Source organism: Schistocerca piceifrons, chromosome 5 (genome assembly GCF_021461385.2).
Source record: "Schistocerca piceifrons isolate TAMUIC-IGC-003096 chromosome 5, iqSchPice1.1, whole genome shotgun sequence".
In the NCBI taxonomy this organism is placed as follows: domain Eukaryota; kingdom Metazoa; phylum Arthropoda; class Insecta; order Orthoptera; family Acrididae; genus Schistocerca; species Schistocerca piceifrons.
In genome coordinates, this window is record NC_060142.1 from 201990792 (window position 1) to 202015904 (window position 25113).

At 39.9% G+C, this 25113-nt stretch overlaps 1 protein-coding gene across 2 annotated transcripts in view; it reads right to left on the reverse strand.

Moving 5' to 3' along the window:
* Nucleotides 1–15880: 15880 nt before the first annotated feature.
* The window catches only part of LOC124797912 (TM2 domain-containing protein almondex), a 129851-nt gene continuing 120618 nt past the window's right edge, over nt 15881–25113 (reverse strand). For both annotated transcript variants that reach the window (XM_047261042.1, XM_047261041.1), the window contains exon 7: nt 15881–16068. The gene's annotated coding sequence lies outside the window, so the exon portion shown is untranslated. The remainder of the gene's footprint in view (nt 16069–25113) is intronic.

A 25113-nucleotide genomic window follows, 5' to 3' on the forward strand; every position in this document is an offset into this window, starting at 1 on the left:
AGAAATTAAAAAAGCAAGGAGGCTCTGAATTGGAAGTGAACGTCCTGAAACTGGTTAGTCTAATATGGAAAGAAGAGGCAGTGCCCTCAAACATGGAAAAAGGGAATTGTATGCCCTATATATAAGAAAGGAGACAAGATGGAATGTGGTAACTGTAGAGGGATGACACTGCTTAATCTGGGATATAAAATCCTCTCTAACATACTGTGTGACTGACTCCTACCAATAATACAGAGGGAAATGGGGTTGTACCAATGTGGATTTATCCCCAGTACGTCAACTGTCCACCAGATGTTTACCCTAAGACAAATTCTGGAAAAAAATAAAGGAATGTGGGGTTAGAACATGTGATATTTTTATTGATTTTAAAGAAGTGTGCGATAGTATAGACAGAGAGGAGCTATATCAAGCTCTAGGTGATCTGGGTATTCCAAAAAACTGACAAATTTAGTAAGAATGACAATGAGAGGAACGCAAGGTAGTATAAAAACTGGAGGGATGTTGTCCAGTACTTTGGAAATTAAAAATGGAGTACAGCAGGGTGATGCACTGGCATGCCTCCTATTCAACGCAGCCTTGGAGAAGGTGACAAGAGAAGCAAATATTGTAAATAGAGGAATGTTTTTTCATAAATCTGTGCAGATACTGGCCTATGCAGATGACATCAACATAGTAGCAAGAACTCTGATGGCAATGGCAGTCACAGTCACCGCAGTTGAACAGGCTGGCAGGAGTTAAGAATAAATATCAACTAACAGAAAATTCCTAGCTGCTGGGAAAGCACACAGGGAGAACATGCCAGGCAAAATAAGAATGGGTAGATACACCATTAAAAGAGTGGATCATTTCAAGTACCTGACTTCGACTGTAAATGGGTTCAATTGTAAACAACAAACAGCCTAAATGATACCTCTTATCAAATAAAGCAGGAACCAACTGCAGGCAATAAAGCTATTTTGCCTTAACAAAGCTTGTATCTTCAAGGCTCCTGATTAGGACCACTAAACTAATGACCTATAAAACACTGATTAGACCAGTGCATACATATGCCTCTGAAACATGTGCTCTCCCAGCAAAGTATGCTATATTGCTGGATGCATTCGAGATAAGGATACTCAGGAGAATCATCGGCCCTGGAGATGCTGTATGCTGTCTACAAAGATCAATCTGTTAGAAGAATTGTGAAGTCATCTAGGCTGAGATGGGCTGGGCACGTGGCACGAATGAATGATATGGAACCACAAAAAACAAAACAAAAAAAAAAAAAAATTTACAGGTAAAGCCTGGTGTATAGACAGGATGTGGTCGACCAAAAAGTAGATGGGAGCGTGAAGTCATAGAAGAACTTCAGAAGATAGTGTACAGGAACTGGAATATGCTAGCAAGGGACTGGTATAAATTGAAGGAGATAGTTGAAGAGGCCAAGACTCATCAAGAGTTGTAGAGCCGCAGAAGAGGAAGAAGTTCATATGATAGCTTCACAGAGACAGAACAAGCATCAGTGACAAATGAAGGATGCTTTTCACACAAAGGTCCAAATTTTACGAAGAGAAAAGTTCTCTTCCACCACACTAAAATGTCATCACTGATCTTGGACTGCTGCTGTGAAAGCCGTATTAACTTCATTCTGAATTGCTTCTTCATTTGTGGCCAGTGACTAGTTTTCTTTTTGGTCAAAGCCTGAAGAAGTGGCTGCATGACAAGGTTCACATCAAATGATGATACAGTACTTATGTTGAAACAGACATTTTTTTCACAGGTGGACTAATTGAGTGTTGCTGAAAGTGGAAAAGTATTAAATTAATATATTTAGTTCATGAGGTGTTGACAGAGATAAATTTCTTGATGCACCCTACAGGGCAATTAAATCGGATTATTCCTCACAAGGATGTGCTACAATATTGTATAGGTTGGATGTTAATCTTGCCATTTAAAGGTTCTAGAAAAAATGAAACTTCATGTGAGAACACCACTACCAAAATTAACATTACCTAACTTTAAATTATTGTGTGGCTTGTTTATCCTGTACTCAACCATCACTATGTCATTTAATCACAGACATACTATGGGTGCTGCATGAATGGGCCACTTAGTCTGTAAAGTTATGGTGGCCTAGTGGTCTTCTCACAGCCATTGCAAGAGTGATACAACAACTACCTCATTTTGAGGAAAACTGCTGCTTCCAGATTCAGTTGCAATGGGACACTGTATTGATGTTAGAAATTTGAACTAGATATGTTGAAGGGGAGAAAGATTGTTGGGTAAAGGTAATACGCATTGGGTGAAATGGCAAAAGTTCTTCAACTTAATTTAAATTTGATCTTACAGTTTAATGTAAATTTGACTTGTTACCTGAAGTAGGAGGGGAGGAGCCTCACATCTGGCTATAGCTCACAGTAGGGTGCAGCAGACTTCCAGCAAAGAAACTAAGTGTAGGTCGTTACCAAAAGAGATGAGGACAAAGAGAGTTTTGCTGCTCAGTAGTAGCTAAGGCAGGGGTGTAAACCAGATGGCACAAGACAGATAAGGAGTGGGGTACCAGGTCACAAATACTGTGAAATCGAGTTCTAGCCTTATCCAAGTGACAGAGGACATATGAAATTCAGGCAGAGATTTTGACAAAGAGGAACAGATTATTATAAAAGGTGGTGCAGGGAAAAGCCTGGCTAAAGACAGAAATTGCAGCATTAGGGATGACATGGATGAAACAGAAGTAGCAGTGACACACACAAATAAGAGTTTTGTGGAGGTCCTTCAGCACCATGACCAGTTATGTGTTAACACTGCTGTGAGCCGGTGAACACTTGAGTTGAGCAGGCTGCTGGTGACTGACTGAAATCTCATATGAGTGCAGCACCTGTTGCTACAATTGGGAGATAGCTGTATACTAGACACAGCGTACACCTGAATAAGACATGGAAATATAAGCTGGCTGTGTTTCTTGTAGAAAATGTAAGGAGGGACCACCATCACACAAAGGAAGATCTCTGTGGGTACCAGTAACAGAGAGGTACCCTTTTTAGGTTATAATCAGGATTCAGGCACACTATTGTGAAAAAAGTTAAAATAACAGAAGAGCCCCACAAAGTGCTTAATAATGCACAGAAAGGTAAGGTTATCTTATTTTATCGGAATATCAGAGGACTGAGTAATGAGGTAGAAGAAATTCTTGTCTGGAAAATTCAGATATATCTGAAAAGATAGACACCCTGTGCCTGTAAGCACCACATAACCATGGCTTTAGATAAGTTACATATAAAAGATTACACTATTGCAGCTTATTGAAGCAGAACTAACACATAAAAAGGAGGAGTTGTTACATATACAGGGTGTCTATAAGTGAATATCAGGGTTTTAAAGCTTTATAATATTTATTACATTAAACTTACAGTTATAAATGATATGTCAAATGAAAGAGCAACTCAAACAGTTTTACCACGAACCTTATAAATGTTTAATGTCAGCACCATTTGTCACACGGCACACGTCAAACCCAAATGTTGATAAGTGTGTCTTCAGTGAGTGTAGCAACAGCTGCTTCAATCCAGTTTCTTAATTCAGGGAGGTCTGCTGGTAGTGGAGGTACTTGCACATGATTCTTGATGAAGCCCCAAAGGAAAAAATCGCATGGCGTTAGGTCAGGTGAACGTGGAGGCCATGTAAAGCAAGCCCTGTCATTGGCCCCCTTGTAGCCTATCAATGCCTACAGGCTCAGTGTCAGGAGGTTATGGGGCAGGGAGATGGGGAAAAATAGAATGAAAAAGGAGAGAAGCAGGGAAAGATGGGTGGGTCATCGGCAGTTTTCACTCTACCAGACAGCGTTCCTCCCACACGTACACTACAACCCCCAACCCTTTCTGCCCCTCTGGATTGCTGCTTCCATCCCACATGAAACTTGCATTCTGGCCCGAGCTGCTGGAGTTGGCGCTCATGTGTGCGTGAAGTGTGCTTGCTTGTATATATGAATGGTGTATGTTTCTCTTTTGCTGATGAAGGCTGTGGCTGGAAGTTTTGTGTAAGCGTCTTAATTGTGCCTAACTGCAACTTAATGTGTCTTCTTGATGGTAAGTAGCGATTTATCTTTTCCTACATTGTTACAGTGGTATCTGGTAGCAGCAAGTAGTCAGGGTCTGTAGTGATCTCAGTGTAAATTTTCTAATAGGTAAAATTACTATAAATCTTATTTGGATCCCACAATTTGATCTCAGTGATTAACTTTCCAACATGGGTGGTTGAGAATAGTAACCCTAATTGAGGTTTTCTTTGATGAAGCACCCATATTAATGTTTTCTTTGCAGTATTGATACTACTTAATGGAAATCAAAATAATTAATGATTCCAGAACAAACGTTTTGAAGAATAGTTTTCCAGAGATGGCCTGGGATAAAATTGATAATGAACCAAATGCTGACGTAAAATTTAATGTAATCCATGATAAAGTCATATCATTATTTGAAAAGGGCTTTCCACATAGCTAATCAGAAAGGACATTAAACAGCTCAGTTGAGGGTTTAAAGTATCTTGTGAAAGGAAAAGGCGAATGTTCTATAGGCAAGAAGTAGTAGAGTTCTTGCAGTAGTTGCACTACAAAAGCTACAAAAAATTACTAATAAAAGTTATTTAAAGATCAAGGAACATTCACATGAAGTCAGAAATCAGTAATGCCGAAAAAAGACATAAGGCTATATGAAATCTAGTAAAGTGAGAGACAGGACAACAAACCACAGAACAGGATAACATCACTGTTGAACCATATGGAAGGGCTATAAATGTTGATCTACAAGGTAGCAAATACATTTGGTAATAATTTCTTAAATATAGTAGAAAACATAGGGAGCAAACAGTTCAAGAGAAAAATCACAGCAGTATGTTGTAAAAGCAACGCCCCTTAAAATTCAGCCATATTATGAGTATATCACCAACTTCTGCTACTGAAATTAAGAAAGTGTTATATTTTATCAAAAATAAAACCTCATGTGGTTATGGTGGTGTTTTCAATACAATACTAAATATTTGATTCCATAAAAGCCCTGTCATCTCAAATATGTAATGCGTCACTAACTCAAGGCATTTTTCCAGAGACTGAAATGCGCTGTTGTTAAACCTTCTATAAAAATGATGATAGGACGGTTGCAAATAACTACTGACCTATTTCAGTAATGACATCATTTCCCACAAAGTCTGAGGTAGTGATGTATTCTAGAATAGTATCTCACCTGAGCAAAAATAATTTCCTCAGTAAATCAGTTTGGATTTCAGAAGAGTTGCTCAACTGAGAATGCCATTTACGTGTTCACTCACCAAATTTTAAAAGCATTAAACAACAAAATAGCACTGGTTGGTATTTTCTGTGACCTAAGTAAAGAACTGGAATGTATGAATCACAATATTATCCTAAATAAACTGAGGCTATATGGGATTGATATAGCCAACAAATGTATAAGGCCGTATCTAACCAAAATAATGTAGAAAGTTGTACTTAATAATTCAACGAATGCAGTCTGGAGGACATTATTTTGGCTGGGCAGAAATCACATACGATGTTCCCCAATGCTCAATCTTGGGCCCACTGTTGTTCCTCATATATGTAAACAGTCCCCTGTCTAATTGACAACAAGCAGAATTAGTTCTTTTTGCATGTCCTCAATTTTAAAAGAGACAACATGTTCAGTTCTGTGCATCTAGGGATACTGTTGTTGTGGTCTTCAGTCCAGAGACTGGTTTGAGGCAGCTCTCCATGTTACTCTATCCTATGCAAGCTTCTTCATCTCCCAGTAGCTACTGCAACCTACATCCTTCTGAATCTGCTTAGTGTATTCATCTCTTGGTCTCCCTCTACAATTTTTACCCTCCACGCTGCCCTCCAGTACTAAATTGGTCATTCTTTGATGCCTCAGAACATGTCCTACCAACTGATCCCTTCCTCTAGTTAAGTTGTGTCACAATTTTCTCTTCTCCCCAATTCTGTTCAATACCTCCTCATTAGTTATGTGGTCTACCCATTCTTCTGTAGCACCACATTTCGAAAGCTTCTATTCTCTTCTTGTCTAAAGTATTTATCGTCTATGTTTCACTTCCATACATGGCTACACTCCATACAAATACTTTCAGAAACGACTTCCTGTCATTTAAATCTGTACTCTATGTTAACAAATTTCTCTTCTTCAGAAACGCTTTCCTTGTCATTGCCAGTCTACATTTTATATCCTCTCTACTTCGACCATCATCAGTTATTTTACTCCCCAAATAGCAAAACTCATTTATTACTTTAAGAGTCTCATTTCCTAATCTAATTCCCTCAGCATCACCCAATTTAATTCTGCTACGTTCCATTATTCTCGTTTTGCCTTTATTGATGTTCATCTTCTATCCTCCTCTCAAGACACTGTCCATTCCGTTCAACTGCTCTTCCGGATCCTTTGCTGTCTCTGACAGAATTACAATGTCATCGGCGAACCTCAAAAGCTTTTATTTCTTCTCCATGGATTTTAATACCAACTCCGAATTTTTCTTTTGTTTCCTTCACTGCTTGCTCAATATACAGATTGAATAACATTGGGGATAGGCTACAACCCTGTCTCACTCCCTTCCCAACCACTGCTTCCCTTTCATACCTCTCGACTCATATAACTGCCATCTGGTTTCTGTACAAATTGTAAATAGCCTTTCGCTCCCTGTATTTTACCCCTGCCACCTTCAGAATTTGAAAGAGAGTATTCCAGTCAACATCGTCAAAAGCTTTCTCTAAGTCTACAAATGCTAGAAACGTAGGTTTACCTTTCCTTAATCTAGCTTCTAAGATAAGCCGTGTTCCAATATTTCTATGGAATCCAAACTGATGTTCGCCGAGGTCGGCTCCTACCAGTTTTTCCATTCGTCTGTAAAGAATTCGCGTTAGTATTTTGCAGCCTTGACTTATTAAACTGATAGTTTGGTAATTTTCACATGTCAACACCTGCTTTCTTTGGGATTGGAATTATTACATTCTTCTTGAAGTCTGAGGGAATTTTGCCGGTCTCATACATCTTGCTCACCAGATGGTAGAGTTTTGTCAGAACTGGCTCACCCAAGGCCGTCAGTAGTTCTAATGGAATGTTGTCTACTCCTGGGGCCTTGTTTTGACTTAGGTCTTTCCGTGCTCTGTCGAACTCTTCACGCAGTATCATATCTCCCATTCTATCTTCATCTGCATCCTCTTCCATTTCCATAATATTGTTCTCAAGTACATCGCCCTTGTATAGACCCTCTGTATACTCCTTCCACCTTTCTGCTTTCCCTTCTTTGCTTAGAACTGGGTTTCCATCTGAGCCCTTGATATTCATACAAGTGGTTCTCCAAAGGTCTCTTTAATTTTCCTGTAGGCAGTATCTATCTTACCCCTAGTGAGATAAGCCTCTACATCCTTACATTTGTCCTCTAGACATCCCTGCTTAGCCATTTTGCACTTCCTGTCGATCTCATTTTTGAGATGTTTGTATTCCTTTTTGCCTGCTTCATTTACTGCATTTTTATATTTTCTCCTTTCATCAATTAAATTCAATATTTCTTCCTTAACCAATGATTTCTACTAGCCCTTGTCTTTTTACCTACTTGATCCTGTGCTGCCTTCACTATTCCATCTCTCAAAGCTACTCATTCTTCATCTACTGTATTTCTTTCCCCCATTCTTGTCAATCATTCCCTAATGCTCTCCCTGGAACACTCTACAACCCCTGGTTCTGTCAGTTTATCCAGGTCCCATCTCCTTAAATTCCCACCTTTTTGCAGTTTCTTCAGTTTTAATCTACAGTTCATAACCAACAGATTGTGGTCAGAGTCCACATCTGCCCCTGGAAATGTCTTACAATTTAAAACGTGGTTCCTAAATCTCTGTTTTACCATTATATAATCTATCTGAAACATTTCAGTGTCTCCAGGCCCCTTCCACTTACACAACCCTCTTTCATGATTCACGAACCAAGTGTTAGCTATGATCAAGTTGCGCTATGTGCAAAATTCTGCCAGGCGGCTTCCTCTTTCATTCCTTACGCCCATTCCATATTCACATACCACTTTTCCTTCTCTTCCTATTCCTACTATCGAATTCCATTCAACCATGACTAATAAATTTTCGCCTCCTTTCACTATCTGAATAATTTCTTCTATCTCATCATACAATTCATTAATCTCTTCGTCATCTGCAGAGCTAGTTGGCATGTAAACTTGTACTACTGTGGTAGGCATGGGCTTCGTGTCTATCTTGGCCACAATAATGCGTTCACTATGCTGTTTGTAGTAGCTTACCAGCACTCCTTTTTTTTTTTTTTAATTCATTGTGAAACCTACCCTATTTGATTTTGTGTTTACAACCCTGTAGTCACCTGATCAGAAGTCTTGTTCCTCCTGCCACTGTACTTCACTAATTCCCACTATATCTAACTTTAACCTATCCATTTCCCTTTTTAAATTCTCTGACCTACCTGCCCGATTGAGGGACCTGACATTCCACGCTCCGATCTGTCACCAGTTTTCCTTCTCCTGATAACTACGTCCTCCTGAGTAGTCTCCTCCCGGAGATCCAAATGGGGGACTACTTTACCTCTGGAATATTTTACCCAAGAGGACGCCATCATCATGTAACCATACAGTAAAGTTGCATGCCCTCAGGAAAAATTACAGCTGTAGTTTTCCCTTGCTTTCAGCTGTTCTGGTGAATGTTACAAGGCCAGATCTGTCAATCATCCAGACTGTTGCCCCTGCACCTACTGAAAAGGCTGCTGCCCCTCTTCAGGAACCACACGTTTGTCTGGCATCTCAACAGATACCCTTCCACTGTGGTTGCACCTACGGTATGGCTATCTGTATCGCTGAGGCACGCAAACCTCCCCACCAACGGCAAGGTCCATGGTTCATGGAGGGGTTACCACACCAATGATAAATGTAACACATTGTGAAGAAATAATAAATAGGGTGGAAGCTTCAAAATTCTTTGGTGTCCATATTAATGAGAATGTAAACTGGTAAAAGCACATTTTGGAACTCCTAAAACAACTTGGTTCAGCCACATTTGCATTTAGAATCATTACAAATCTTGAGGAGAGAGAAATCAAGAAGCTGACATATTTTCGTTAAACAATGTCACTCTCTTTCAGGCAACAGATGGAAGGTGGTGGGTAGTGGCTGGCTGACAGGGAGAATGAGCAGAAAAGAGGACATTTTTCTAACTTAAGAAGGGAGACAAGTGAATCCTGAGAACAGAGAAGAGAATATATCTAATCCATTTGTTAGAATAAGTTGAGGCAGAGATCTGCAACAAGAATTCAAGATAATTTTTTCAGCGCATTGAAAATCAGAAATGTGGGTTTCAGAGCCCAACCCTTTTCATTAGAGATAAGAATGGCAACTTGATAAATGACACAGAAAGAATTGTAGGAAGATGGAAAGAATACTCAGAAATTTTGAATCGAGCAGACCCGGATGAGATGTTACCTGCAGACACCAAGGATGAAAGGAAAGCTGAAGAATGGGAAGTCACTGAAGAAGATGTGAAGGTTGCAATCAAAAGACTCTGAAACGACAAAGCCGCATGGGAGACAGAATAGGAGAATTAATCAAAGAGGGAGGTAAGAGTTTGCTGTTAGATATATATAATTGATTCAGTTGTTACGGAAAAATGAGACATTACCAGAAAAACGGAAATTGGCCACAATATGCCTTATATACACGAAGAGTAGCAAAATGGAATGTGACAACTACAGAAGTATTAGCTTGCTGAATGTAACCTACAAGACACTATCATTATCCTCAGAAAATTACAAACATTAATAGGTAACAACATACAAGAATACCAAGCTGGCTTTTGAATAAAGTGATTGACAATAGGTCACAGATCCCAGACAAGGGAATGCTCTCTCATGTGTTCTGTTCAATATTATCTCTGAGAAAGTAATATGGGAGTAGTAGGCAATGTGTACTAGAGTACAGATGAATGGTAATTTCAATTGGCTTTCATATGCTGATGATATAGTACTACTAAGTGAATAATTTTGTGCTGGGGTGCATATCTTTACCCTGTTATGTGAATGGTGTTCAGGCCTCCTTTATCAGAATGCACTGAAGAACCAAGATGGAAAGGAGATTAGAATTTAATACCCAATGACATTGTCATTGGAGGTGGAAGGAGGGTAGTGAAGGTGTTTGCAGTCCATTTATTTTACACTCTAGGGATTTGAGCTCCTTTCTTTGTCACTCCTGTGCTGCATCCCTTTCATATTCCAACAACTTTGACCTTTTTTGTTTCTTTGGCAATGGTGGTTACAGGAATTTATCTGGGTGGTTTTATATATCAAACATGACATGAGTCAGTTACAGTGAGAAACTGTTTGATTTGCTCCCAGTGTTGATGTAACTGCTTCTATTTAACAGAAATTATACACAATCTCTGCAGTACTACACGTATGTACCTGAAGCTGATCCTGCAGATGTGGGACTAATCCTGCAGATGTGGGACTACTTAGTGATGACAGCTTTTGTATGATAAAAACTAGAGAGTGTGAGAGAGAAATATACAAAGAAGCTGGCAAAATGCCATAATTATACCATACAACTCGGATATACTGAAGGGACTGTATTTTGTACAGGATATTGGTTTCATTGTTGTTTTCATATGACTATTTAATGAAGAAATGTCAAACTGTGGAAAATCCACGATGGAATAATGACAGTACTATGAAAACGATAGTTCCTGCTGCTCATATAGTGGAAATGCTGAGTTGCAGATAGAGACAACAAAAAGACAAAAGATCCCCCCCCCCCCTCTCTCTCTCTCTCTCTCTCTCTCTCTCTCTCTCTCTCTCTCTCTCTCTCTCTCTCTCTCAAAAGAAGCAGCTCGGAGGTAGGGGTAAGGAGGAGGATGGGGTGGGGAAGGGGAGGGATAGTAGGGTAGTTGTGGGGGTTGGGGGTAAAGTGCTGCTGGCGGGAGCATACAGGGACAATGTGGTGAGAGGGTAGGGCAGCTTAGGTGCAGTTGGGAGGTTACATGAAGGGTGGGGGTGAGGACAGTGGAAAAGGAGAGAAGTAGAAAGAGTGTGGGTGCATTGGTGGAATAGAGGGCTCTATAGTGCTGCAGTGGGAACAGGGAAGGGGATAGGAGGGTAAGGACAATGACTAACAAAAGTTGATGCTGGATGGGTTACAGGAACGTATGATATATTGTAGGGAGAGTTCCCATGTGCACAAGTCCAAAAAGTAGGTGTGTTGATGGGAAGGATCCAAATGGCCCAGTCTGGGAAGAAGCAATTGAAATGAAGAACATTTTGTTGGGCAGCAGCATACTCTGCGACTGGGTGGTCCAGTTGTCTCTTAGCCACAGTTTGTCGGTGGCCATTCATCTGGACAGCCAACTTGTTGGTTGTCACACCCACCTAGTATGCAGCACAGTGTCGTGCCTATCTGCGACTCAGCACCTCTGCTGTGTGATGAATAGCCACTATCCTTTTCATAATATTGTCGTTATTCTATCCTGGATTTTCCACTGTTTGATTTTACCTGATATCTTTTCTTTCATTCCTTCATCCACTGCTGTTTTCCTTTGTTACTGTTTTCTAATGCATCCTTCTTTGTCTTCTTTCCAGCATTACTTTTGTCGCCTTAAAGACCACATTGCATCAACCATCTAGTCACACACAAGAGATGGCTACAGGATCGTTCTGATTGTTAGTGCAGCATCTCATGTACCACTTTGCTCCTGCCGATCACATTAATCTTAGACCTTAAAGTTGATCACTCTTCCTGTGCCACTGTAGCATATTTTTGTGTTATTTCTGTGCCACAAGAACTTGTATCTCACCTTACCAACCCCCCCCCCCCCTCCTTCTCCCGTACTTGTCTCTATTCCAGATCGCACTTACTAACTTCATCTATTCTAGTCATACCTGCCATCCCCCTTCTTCACACATATCCACTCACCGACTTGCAACTCACATTAAAATCCTTTTTTTTATTTTTTTATTTTTATTTGATCTCATAATGTTTTCAAGCCGATTTCAGTTGGTTTTCGCCTTTCACTATTGGCCTACTCACCCAGATTTCATCTTGTTCCTCCATACTTCATCCGTTTCATCTTTTTTGTGATTTTTGCAGCGTGTGTGGTGATTTTTGTGAAATTTATTGCACGTATTTCTACATTACTTACATATCTTTACACGTTTTTACCCTCTACCATGTCCTTGCTCCTTCTATACATGAAAGTTTCCTTATCCCTAACCAGAACCCATTCCCACATACTGTTCCTGCATTATTGCTTGGTTCATGGAGTCCCCCCCAAACAGCCTTACCATCAAACTACACGTCTCCCGGTGTAACCCCTCCTTCCACTATGATCTCCATCTGTTCAGATTCTGAAAGTCCTTAACCCTCACCAACATGAGCCTGCAAAACCAAGCCAATCAGGTCCAAACCTCCTTGTAATAGCTCCTGTCCATCCATAAAATTCTCCTGCTATGCAATCCCAAATTCCTGGATCCCATGTCACACACACTGAAACACTTGCCCCCCTGGAACTAGAGCTGCACCCACCTCTCCACCCTGCTAGTTTCGGACTCCCGCTTTGGACTACCACTATCCACCACTTTTAAAACACTCTCCAAACTCCCCCCCCCCCCCCCCCCCTCACATCCCCTCATAGCTGACCTGCTACATTTTTACCCCACCCTCAAAAACTCACTGCCATCACCATAGAGAATCCAGAACCTAAACAGACTCGAAATACATGAACCTTTCCTCCAAAAGCCTTATTCCCACAGAAGTATCAGTCCTTTACAAAGGCCTCACCTTTTGCCCCACTCCCAAATTCAATCATGCAGGACTTGTTAAAGCTCTTATCTCACTCCCTACAGTGGACATACTTTTTTGCCACCAACCCTACCAATCAGACTCAACCAAAGACCAATGTTGATCCCTGCCTGACCCAGTTCACTCCTCCATCCAACCTTGATCCACTCCCACTACCCCCAAATCACCCCCTGTTAACTTTTACCTTGCATCACCGTCATTCCCCAAATCCCTCAACATGCAAACTAACTTTACATCAGCCAAAAGAACCACAATGCACCACCTAAAGACTGATGCTCATCTTATAATCTCACCTGCTGCAGCTGTCAGATTCATCCACCTACAAACCCTGCCACAGTGAACCTATTTCAAAAATCGAGCAGGATCTCTCTCCTCACCCCTACCACTCCTCAAAGTGCTGCCTCTAAAACATGCTTCCTAAAGTTCATAAACCCTACCAACCAGGACACCCCATTGTCGCTGGTTACTGTGCTCCAACTGAGAGAATCTCTGCTCTCGTAGACCAACACCTGCAGTCTACAACCTACCCTTCTGAATAAAAGATACCAGCAATCCATTTCCTCCATTGAGTCTTCACAGTTCCTGTTCCTTTACCACACAGTGCCCTGCGCATCACTATTGATGCCACCTCCCTTTACACTAACATATCTAATGCCCATGGCCTTGCTGCTATTGAGCACTACCTTTCCCAACGCCCGAAGGATTCCAAACCTACAACCTCCTTCCTAGTCACCATGACCAATTATATCTTCACCCAGCCTCCATCCTTGCCACCCTCCCTGTTTACCTTTCCCTGTTGCTTCATAACCTGGGTTGTGAGTAACTGAATCCACTTTCCCTTCTTCCCTTTTTTCCCCTCTCTCCTCCCTGATGAAGGAACAAAGTTCTGAAAGCTAGGAATGTAAATTTTCAGTTCTGTTTTATGTGTATCTATCGGCTGTACTGAGCTGAGGTAAGTACTGGCCAGCCCCTCTATCTCTTTGTTAGTATTTGTTTCACATCTTATATGAGATTTTCCATTAATCATTTATATCTTCACCCACAATTATTTCTCCTTTGAAGGCATTACCTACAAACAAATCTGGGGTATGGTTGTGGGCACCCACACGGCACCATCCTATGCCAACCTATTCATTGGCCATCTAGAGGAATCCCTTCTGACTACTTAGTATCCCAACACCCAGTTCAGATTCATTGATGACATCTTCATGATCTGGATCGAGGGTGAGAACACCCTATCCACATTCCTCCAGAACCTCAACAGCTTCTCCCCCATTCGCATCACCTGGCCCTCCCTTGATGTTGACCTCCACCTCATGGACGGTTACGTAGTACCTCTGTCCATATCAAACATACCAACCAGGAGCAGTACCTTCACTTTGACGATTGCCACCCATTCCATACCAAGAAGATCCTTCCATACAGCCTAGCCACCTATGGCTGTCTCATCTATGTGACGAGCAGTCCCTCTCAAAATACAAGGGTCTCACTGAGGTCTTCACAGACCATAATTACCCTCACAACTTTGTACAAAAACAGATCTCCAATGCATTATCTCTCCAGTCAGCCACTACCTCCTAAAGTCTCACCATCTGGCCACAGAGTAGCATTCCCCTGGTGAATCGGTACCACCCAGGACTGCAGCAACTGAATCACATTCTCCATCACTGTTTCAACTACCGTGCTCTGAAATGAGAAATGTCCTACCCACTATCCTTCCCAACCTTCCCGCAGTATTATTTCTCCACCCACCGAATGTACAAAATATTCTTGTCCACATAACCCGTGTTCCCAACCCCTTGGCTCATGGCTAATATTTGTGTCATAGATCTAGATGCAAGACCTATCCAATACATCCTCATGCAAGCATCACCTACCCCATCAAAAGCACGGCTACCTGTGAAATCAGTCGTGATCTATAAGCTAAGCTGCATCCAGACGCTGAGCGCACTACCCAACATGACATTCTTCATTTCAAAGACAGCTTCACAGCTTGTGCCACCTGGATCCTGCCCACAACACCAGTTTTTATGAATTGTGCAGATGGGTATTCTACCTACCATAAATCTATGTTCCTGTAACCGTACTGGCCTCAATCTTCATTAGAAATTGTCTTTACCCACCTATCCCCTTCCCTGTTCTCACACCAGCAGTACATTAGCCCTCTATTCCACCAAGTTTTTACTTCTTTTCCACTGCCCCCCCTCCCCCCCCCCCTCCCGTGCCCCCCGTTCAATGTCTCCACTGCACGTACCTGCCCTACTCTCTCCCCACCTTGTTCTTGTTTGCGCCAACAAGCAGCACACTACCATTCCCCACGCCTACCCTGCTATCCCTCCTCCCCCCCAGCCTCCTCCTTACCCCCACAATCCAGCTGCTTGTCCGATCTGCACTGGTGCTTGCAGTTTCACCTTGGCAGCCACAGACTGTGGTCCTGTTTGCGTGAGTGTATGTTGTCTGTTCTGATAAAAGCTGTTTGGCCAAAGGCTTTGTTTGACAGTGCATCTCCTCTGTAAGGTGAGTAGCAACTACCCTTTTTATAATGTCATTAATGAAGAAATAGTTTTTACGGGAGGAGACTTTCACTGTGCTTTAAAATATCACGATATATGGGAGAAGAAAAGAAGTATGAGGAGCCGGTATGTAAAGATGGAGCAGTTTTTTGGCAGAACAGGCTTAATGTTTAATCCATGGGGTAAATATTTACAAAAAACCTTTTATGGGTGGTTCAAGAAGAAGAAAACTTTGAGATATACAGGGTAGTGAATAATATATTCTCAGATTATAAAACTAATGAAACATGTACACACACCTTTCCCCCATAAGCAGAAAAACAATAAAATGAAAAATTCAGAAATATGAAATGCATACCATAATCAAAAACATAATGTCGAAGGAACTTTTCTTCAATGTCTCTACTGCACGTAGCTGCCCTACTCTCTCCCCACCTTGTTCTTGTTTGCTCCAACAAGCAGTATTCATCTACATCACAAATATTGTGACTTTTCTTTGTAAGAATCACAAGCTGAGCATAAGGAAAAAACAAAGAAAGAGGCAAAATTTTTATATTTATTTGTTATGGAAAAAATATAACAAGTACAAATAAATCATTGTTCTGTATTAAAATACTGTTTCAATAAATTCTTCACAATGTAGCCTGATGAAACTTCTAGGTCCGCCTGCATGCTGTATTCCCTGAATATGCATTCTTCACCCAAACACCGACAGCATTACAATCTGAAACAAGTAGTTTAGTTGTCCAATAAGAAACTTCAAAATGTAAGCATTCTGTGTTTAATGTTAACTGTAGTGGAAATCATGCTCTTGGAACAAACACTCAATTTAACTGCATTTTATTTTGAATTACTGTGAATTACTCATCAATGCTGAAGGAACATTCACTCATCCATCCTGTTGCGTAGCTCCCCACAAGAACAAGAACCTTCAGGCGCGTGAGCAAGTCAACATGTACTTTAAAATAAGATAAAGACATCACAGAAACTTAATACAGTATACAGACTAAGAATAAACTATCACTATACTGCATAATGCTATTCACACTCGTACCATATACATTTAATCAATTAAATTGACAAGAGAGCTGCTACTTTGGAAAAAGCTGCTGTTTATTTGCTATTAGAAGCTTTTACTAAATTACAATGATATTGTTCAAAGAAAATATTTTTTACGTCTATAAATACACTATTACTTGTCATACAGCTTTGCAGCAAACAATACTACTTGGCATATGGCTAACAAAGGTTTCCAACCGTGAATCTAGATATTCAAATATCATTATTATTCACCAGCATTTCAATTCAACCAATGGTCTGTATAGAGTTAAAACAACAAAATACCAGCCAAAGTTGCACATTCCATTTATTTATTTCTTTATTTGATTACCAGTTTCTGGCCAGGGTGCATTTCCAAATCATTGTATCAGACAGTCAAATTTCAGAAGCACCATTTTGACTATCTGATATGATGATTTGAAAATGGGGTCCCAGCCAGAAACTTGTTAACTATAAATAAAATATTAAAAAAGTCAAATTTGTAATTTTGTCTGGGTTTCTGTGTTTTTTGTTGTACCAACTAACAGAAGTTGCAGACTTATTATTCCACCATGCTGGAAGTTCATCTAAAAATTATTTTTAACACAATTAAATGAAGCTGTAAGTTGCCTAGTCTTTTTCGGTCACTGTTGGATATACAGGATCCATACATATTATAAAAATGTATGCACTGATCTCAGCCGAACTTGGTACACATATCACTTCCTGTCTGGAAACTGCTATGGTGATTATAACCACCTACCTATCATTGGGGTGAGGGTGGAGTTCAAAAAGTGTAGCCCACAAAGCACTGATACCCAGAATTTATTCATCCAGTATTTGAGAATGAGAGCACATCTAACAAATTTTACACATAATTTCAAATCTTTAAAAAAGCTTTTATTGCTAACAATCCCCACATAATGATGAAAGGAAAACAGTTTATCATTTACTACATTTTTCGCTATTCATGCAGTAAAACTGCTGCATCAGGCATGACATTTTAATTTATTACTTCTTTACTACTAACTATCCACGACATACTTTGCAGACAGCATTCATGTATACCACTGAATGTACCTGCAAAATCATACCATTGCGTGACACAGTGTTTAGAAGGTAAGATATCATAAAGATTGAGCTGCATCAAAAAGGAACTGCATGTCAAAATTCGCCACAGATACGGGTGAAATATGTGGACGAATTTGTGTGAAATATGTAAAATACATGTGATGAAAAATGCTTGAATCGCTTTCAACCAAACTACGTACACACATTACTCACTCTCTGGAAAGAAATACTGTGGGGGTAAGAACTACTGGCCTGCTATTGGAGTGGGGGTGATAACTTGGTCATGGACAGAGAAGGTGGGGAGGAGGAGATGGACCAACAAAAGACTGGAATACGTAATAGCTGGGCAATGTGGATTATTCAGCTAGTGCTATTGCAAATGTATTCTGTTATTTATTATTATGTGGCAGCTCCAATTTAATACAAAGTGCCAATAATATCCATCTCTATGAAGCAATATGTGAATGAATACATTACAATATGTAATATATTTCTGCATGCCAAAAATAAAATGTGTGCTGCAGAGAAGGAGATTAGTGGTTAACATGTTGCTGACAACACGGTCATTAGAGATGGAGCACAATCTTGGGGAAGGAATTTGGCCAGCTGTGTCCTTTGAAAAGAACCATTCCAGAATTTTCCTGAAGCGATTTAGGGAAATCATAGAAAACCTAAATTAGGGTGGCTGGATGCTGGTTTTAACTATCATCCTCCCTAATGTGAGTCCAATGCGCTAACCACTCCACACCACCTCACTCAGTATGCGTGTTGAATATCCATGTTATTAATACAGTGAATGCAACAGGTTACTCAGTGATAGTGAAACAGGTCTCACAAGAATGCATAACATTTTAATCTTATGAACTGTTTTATTGTCAAAATGGAACATCACCCAATCCATTTTGAGTTTCATCTCTTGGAGAGGATATCACTTCTGTATTGGATTTGAAAGCGTACCTATGGACATGCCAAGATTAATGTTTGTGATATGAAAATATCTGAAACCGTTGTTGAGGATTATCTAATACATAAGACAGGAAATGAAATGTGAAGACTGAACACCTTCTATTGACATTCAACTCAATAATAAAGTCCTCATACCTCACAATGCTTCTAAGAAAGAAAACACTTTTGTCTCTCCCTTCACAATAACTTAAGAAACTCTAATAAAAAATAAAAGCAGAAACTGTAAAATGAATAGTGTGATAAGTATTTAGAATACAAACAGAGGAGAAGACGGCAGGCCAAAATAACTCAAGAAAAATTGGGAAGTTTTAAAGAAGACAAAGTTAAAGTTATAAAAACCTGGGTAATAACTGCAAGAAATTAGGAAAAACAAAACCAAGGGAATTTTACACAGAAGCTTCACAGGACATTTATACAGGGAGAGAGACTGTCATTGACTCAGTGCTTAAGTCAAAATCTGATAATGTCGAAGTGTAAAACAAATAAATCTCTCAGTGTCTGGCTGGCTAGTTCAGACTGATGTTAACTTTGGGAAGAATAAATGTTTAGGAAAATCTTCATGTGACTCCAAGTTGACCGGTATGAAAGAAATCAGAATTAAAATCATAGCAGGAAGACTCCAACAGTTTAGAGAAGAAATCTGGATAAATTACAACATCTCTAATGCCTGTTTACTCCTACATCCTCTCCATAAGAAAGGCGAACATAAGACATATACAGAGATATACTTGAATGTTCAATAAGCGATTCTACAAAATCATGAGTAACAGTCAAATGGCTTATGCTCAACGGGAAACAACAAGTCACACTTTAGGAAATCAACAACACAGGCATAACTGAAACAAGTTCAAAGAGCAAGGACAATAATAGGGACAAATTAAAGGAAACTAATACTGCACTTTGGAGAATTTAAAAAACCATGGAGTTTACACAAATTGCAATTGCAAATGTTTGCTTACAAGGAAGTACACAGCTACCTATAGTGGGAAGCTGGTATAATTAAGTTACTGAAATTTACACCACAATGACTACAATAAATTGCTGTTCCTGCCAAGTTGTTAAAAAAGTAATGAAACCAACAAAACACCTATAAACATAAGCAAAAGTAGCGCAACACACCAAAGTACCAGCGTTCATGTGTTGCAGCATCACCCTATCCATGGATCTATGCTTTGTTTTGTATCTATTGTGCAGTACATGCTGTTTCCAATGAAGTTGTCTGTATACCCATGAGGAACTCTGGTATCTTTAATTATTACATTACACACACATTTTTCTACAGTTCTGCCAACTATCCAATTGAACTTGACACACAGTTCACCTACATCTACACTTATACTGCATAAGACATGGGACAGTACATTGCAGAGGGTACTTTGTACCAATAATATTGAATTTCTGTCTCATTCCAATTGCATACTTAGTGACGAAAATGATTATATGCCTGAGTATCATATCATATCATTCTCATTATCCTCATGAGAGATGAGGGCAACAGAATGGTTGTGCAGTCTTCTTTGAATACAGGTGTCCTAAATATACCAAACAGTATTTCAAAAACTACATTGTTTTTCTTCCAAGGGTTTTTAAGTTTCCTGAGCATTTCTATAACACTTTCATATAAGCTTTACTGTTCTGTTACAATCCTAGCAGCATATGTTTGAATTCATCATTCAGATGTCTATTGTTATACCTACATAATAAGGACTCCAAACACAGGAAAAATACTCTAGAATTAGTCACACTAGCATTCTGCTTGCAATTTCTGTTACAGATGCCTATCATGTTACCAGACACCTTCCAAGTCTTCCATTTACCTTTCCTAGTACCTGAATTTACATGAACATCTCATTTCATGTTACTTTACACTAACACAGTTAAGTTCTTTATGTAAAAGGCTCTGTTCACACTAATCTTGAAACAGAATGCTACTGGGTTTTCTCTCTGTTTTAGGCATTATATAGTATTTACCCACATCAAGCAACGCCACATTTTATTTCACCAAGTGAAAACTGTGTCAACGTCTTTCAGCAGTTACGTATGCTCTTTCAACAATGATACTCACTGCCAGCAAACAATCTTACAGTTCTTCTGACCTTATATGATAAACAGTTTATGTATAATGAGAACATTCTAGGTCCTATTACGTATATTTGGGACACATCCAATGTTATCGAACATATTATCATCTTGACACAATATTTCAGCGGTCCAACTGGCCGCCATCTTCGGGTGAGTAAGCCGTCGCACTGACTCGCCGAAACTGAAATCAAACATGCTGCGGAGGCTCCTTTTACACCGCCCATAGGTCCGCCATGCATGTGCTGACATAACTGCCCTCTAGCACAAGGCACAACAGTGTACCAGTGGTGAAAACTCATGGGAATGATAAATTGATGTCAAGAACTATTGACATCTTTTGATGACTGAAACAACGACTGTTGTTTTTAATGTCACACAAAACAGGGTTCCAACTGTTACTTAAACACATTACTTATCTCTGTTTATAATATTGTCAGATAACTGGACTTCAGTAACTTCTTTCATTACACAATCCTAATAATGTGAGGCAGGGGCAACCACTTGTATCTCAGCGTACATTTTATGTCCATCCATAAGACAAAATTCTGCAACTGCAGATTTTTCTGTCTGAAATAAACAAATGTGGCAATGGTGCTCCTCGCATTGATCCTGGGCCATAAAAATTGTTTGTCCAATATAGGCTCTCCCGCCATGACAGGGAATTTTGTAGACACCGCGATTCCTCAAACCCAAATCATCCTTCACAGAACCCAGCAGAGCTCTAGTCTCAGCTGGCAGACTGAATACACTTTCAATATCAAATCTCCTTAAAATTCTTCCTATTTTTGAAGATATACTTCCCATTAAAGGTAGGAATGCCACTGATTTGCTTGTATCTTCTGTTGGTTACCACGAAGGTCCAATCTGTAGAGCACAACAGATCTGATTGTCGGTATAACGATTCTGCTTAAACACAGCTTTTAGATGATCCAGTTCTTGTGTCAAACTATCTGCATCTGAGATAGCATAAGCTCTTTTTACTGGTGTACATAGTACCTCATTGCTTTGGTATGATGGATGACAACTTGATGCATGAAGGTATTAGTCTGTATGCATTGGCTTACAATAAACACTGTGTCCTAATGTCCCATCATCCCTCCTGTTCATCAAGACATCTAAATGCAGAAGTTTTCCATCCTTTTCAACTTCCATCATGAACTTAATATTGGGATACAGACAATCAAAATGATCCAGAGGATCCCTCCCATGTGGCCATACCATAAACGTATCGTCGATGTATCTCCAAAAATAAAGTTGGGTTTAAGAACGCCATCTTTAGTGCCGTGTCCTCAAACTCTTCCGTAAACGAATTGGTGACTATGGGGGATAATGGACTCCCCATAGCCATTCTGTCAGTTTGTTCAAACTATCTGTCATTAAATAAAAAATAAGTCGATGTCAACATATGGTGACAGACCGTAGTTGTTTCTTCATCCAATTTTTCAGCAATTAACTGCAAATAAACTTCAAGACGAACTCTGGTAAAAAGAGACACAACATCAAAACTAACGAGAAAATCTGTGGGCTGAAGACACAAAAACTTCAAATGCTGAACTGGAAATACGGTGTTTGCATTTTCTGACATGGGGACTGAGAATGGATGCTAAATACTTGGCCAAGTTGTAATTAGGAGCACTTAAATTGCTAACAACAGGCCAAAGAGGAACTCATTGCTTGTGTGCCTTAGGTAAGCAGTATAATCTCGGTGGGACTGCAGCACCAGGTCGAAGCTTTTTATGAACATCATCAGGTAACAAAATCTTAAAAAGTGAAAGCGTCTTGTGTTTTATACATTCAGCTGGGTCATTCTGTAACCTTAAGTATGTTGGGTCCCCAAGTCTTTTGCCCTCATAAGTGTCCCGCGAAAGAAACAGAAGTTTTCCATCCTTTTCAACTTCCATCATGAACTTAAATATTGGGATACAGACAGTCAAAATGATCTAGGAAACGATCCAGAGGATCTCTCCCATGTGGTCTGCTGGTATAATTACAAAATCCTGGTCTTCTCTGACGGACTGGATTGTGGCTCTTTCAAGCAAGGAGATGTGTTACTTCACTGGGGTGGCAACCAACACATCATATGCGAGACCTCTTGCTTAACTTCATCAGTTAGTTCGTCGGGAAACCTGGACACTGCTTGCTCAACTACGGAAATGAATTCCACAATGGAAACACCGGGGGGTAGGGGCAAAATTTAATCCCTTTTTCAGTACTGCCAGCATAGTGTCATTTGATTGTGAGATTAATCACAACATGTCAACATGTGTCACCATCCATTATTGTGGACTGAGAAGAAACCCATTGAAACTTCAAAGATTGCCTACTGACAGCATTTGTAAGGAAGCTTGATAAACTTAATAAGAAGAAGGGGAAGTTGCCGAGTGCTCTCACTTTTCTGCTGAGATGCCAGAATGAAGGTATAATATCTAAATTTGTCAGAATTGTCATTACTTTGGGACAAAAATGGGCAACAACATTATTTGCAAACACTCTCAGTAGGCAATTTTCAAAGTCACACCCGTCGACACGTTGCGACTAATCTTACAACCAAACAACTGCACGATGCTACAATGGCAGTATTGGGTAAGGGGTTAAATTTTACTCCTACACCCAAGAATGTTCCCATTACAGAATTCATTTCCACACTTGAACAAGTAGTGTCCTGATTTCCCGATCTAGCTGATGAAGTTAGGCAAGAGGTCTTGCATATGTTGCATCGAGTGCCACCTCTGCAAAGTAACACATTTCCTTGCTTGAAAGAGCCGCGATCCAGTCTATCAGAGAAGACCAGGATTTAGTAATTCTAGCAGCGGGCAAGGGCAATGCAATGCTTCTTCTTTCATGGGATGGTTATGTGGGTAAAATTGATCTTATTTGCAGACTTGGCATACCCAACATAACAGAATGATCCCACTGAACGTATAAAACGAAAGACACTTTCACTATTGAAAAAGATTTCATTATCTGATGATGCTCTTAAAAAACTTTGATCTGGCGCTGCAGTCTCACCGAGAATATACAGTTTACCTAAGGCACACAAACAAGGGGTTCCTCTTTGCCCAACAATTAGTAATTTGAGTGTTCCTACTTACAATCTTACCAAGTATTTAGCATTCATTCTCAGTTCCCATGTCAGACAATGCAAAAATCGTATTTCCAATTCTCTGGTTTTTATTCAGCGTTTGATGTCTTTATGTCTCAGTCTGCAGATTTGCTCATTAGTTTTGATGTTGTGTCTCTTTTTACCAGAGTTCCTCCTCATGAAAAATTGGACGAAGATACAACTAAGGTTTGTCACCATATGTTGACGTCGATTTATTTTTTATTTAATGACAAAGAGTTTGAACAAAATGACGGAATGTCTATGGGGAGTCCATTATCCCCCACAGTCACCAACTTTAGGACACAGCACTAAAGACAACTTTTGGAGATACATCAACGATACATTTATGGTATGGCCACATGGCAGGGATCCTCTGGATAGTTTCCTAGATCATTTTAATTGCCTGTATCACAATATTAAGTTGGTGATGGGAGTTGAAAAGAATGCAAAACTTATGGTTTTTAGATGTCTTGGTCCTCAGGAGGGATGATGGGACATTAGGACACATGTTTATTGTAAGCCTATGCATACAAACTGATATCTTCATGAATCAAGTTGTCATCCATCGTACCAACACAACGGGGTACTAAGTACATTGTTAAAAAGAGCTTATGCCATATTAGATGCACGAAGTTTGACAAAAGAAATGGATCATCTAAAAGCTGTGGTTAAGCAGAATGGTTATACCAACAATCAGATCTGTTGTGCTCTACAGATCGGACCTTCGCAGGAATCAACAGAAGATACTAACAAATCATTGACATTCCTACATTTCATGGGGGGGGGGGGGGGGGGGCACATCTTCAAAAATAGGAATAATTTTAGGGAGACTTATATTAAAAGTGGATTCAGTCTGTTAGCTAAGACTAGATCCCTGCTGGGCTCTGTGATGGATGATTTGGATTTGACAGGGTGTATTGGCAGACAAGGAAAAACAATTCCTGGATTTCCCGGTTAAAAATACACTTTCTCCCAGATGAAAACACACTTTTTCCGTGTTATTAAGTGACAGTGTATTTTCCCTCAGCACTGTAAAACTTGTCAATCCTTTGAATGGTTATGTTTTTTATACACAGGCTTAGAATTACCCGGAACTTTAGAAAACGAAACTCAGGAAAGAAAACTCCTTTTGGAAAGATTTTTGATGTGCAGCAACATGTACACTGCATATTTTCGTATTACAAAAGTATAAATTTGAATTCCACCAAACACCGCATGTTACTTTCCGAACCGTTGTAATCGAGATTGCGATGCGATTTTGTAAGCCAGTCATAGCTCATGTCACATGATCCCGCCAGTTGATGACAGCGGGTATTCAGACCACAGGACACGTGATGTAGTCAGCTAACAGCAACATCCCTGTTAAGTAGCGTGGGTACACAAACAGAAAAAGTTAATATTTTAAATTAATGATATCAATATAATGGAAGGAAACATTCCACGTGGGAAAAATTATATATAAATACAAAGATGAGGTGACTTACCGAACAAAAACGCTGGCAGGTCGAT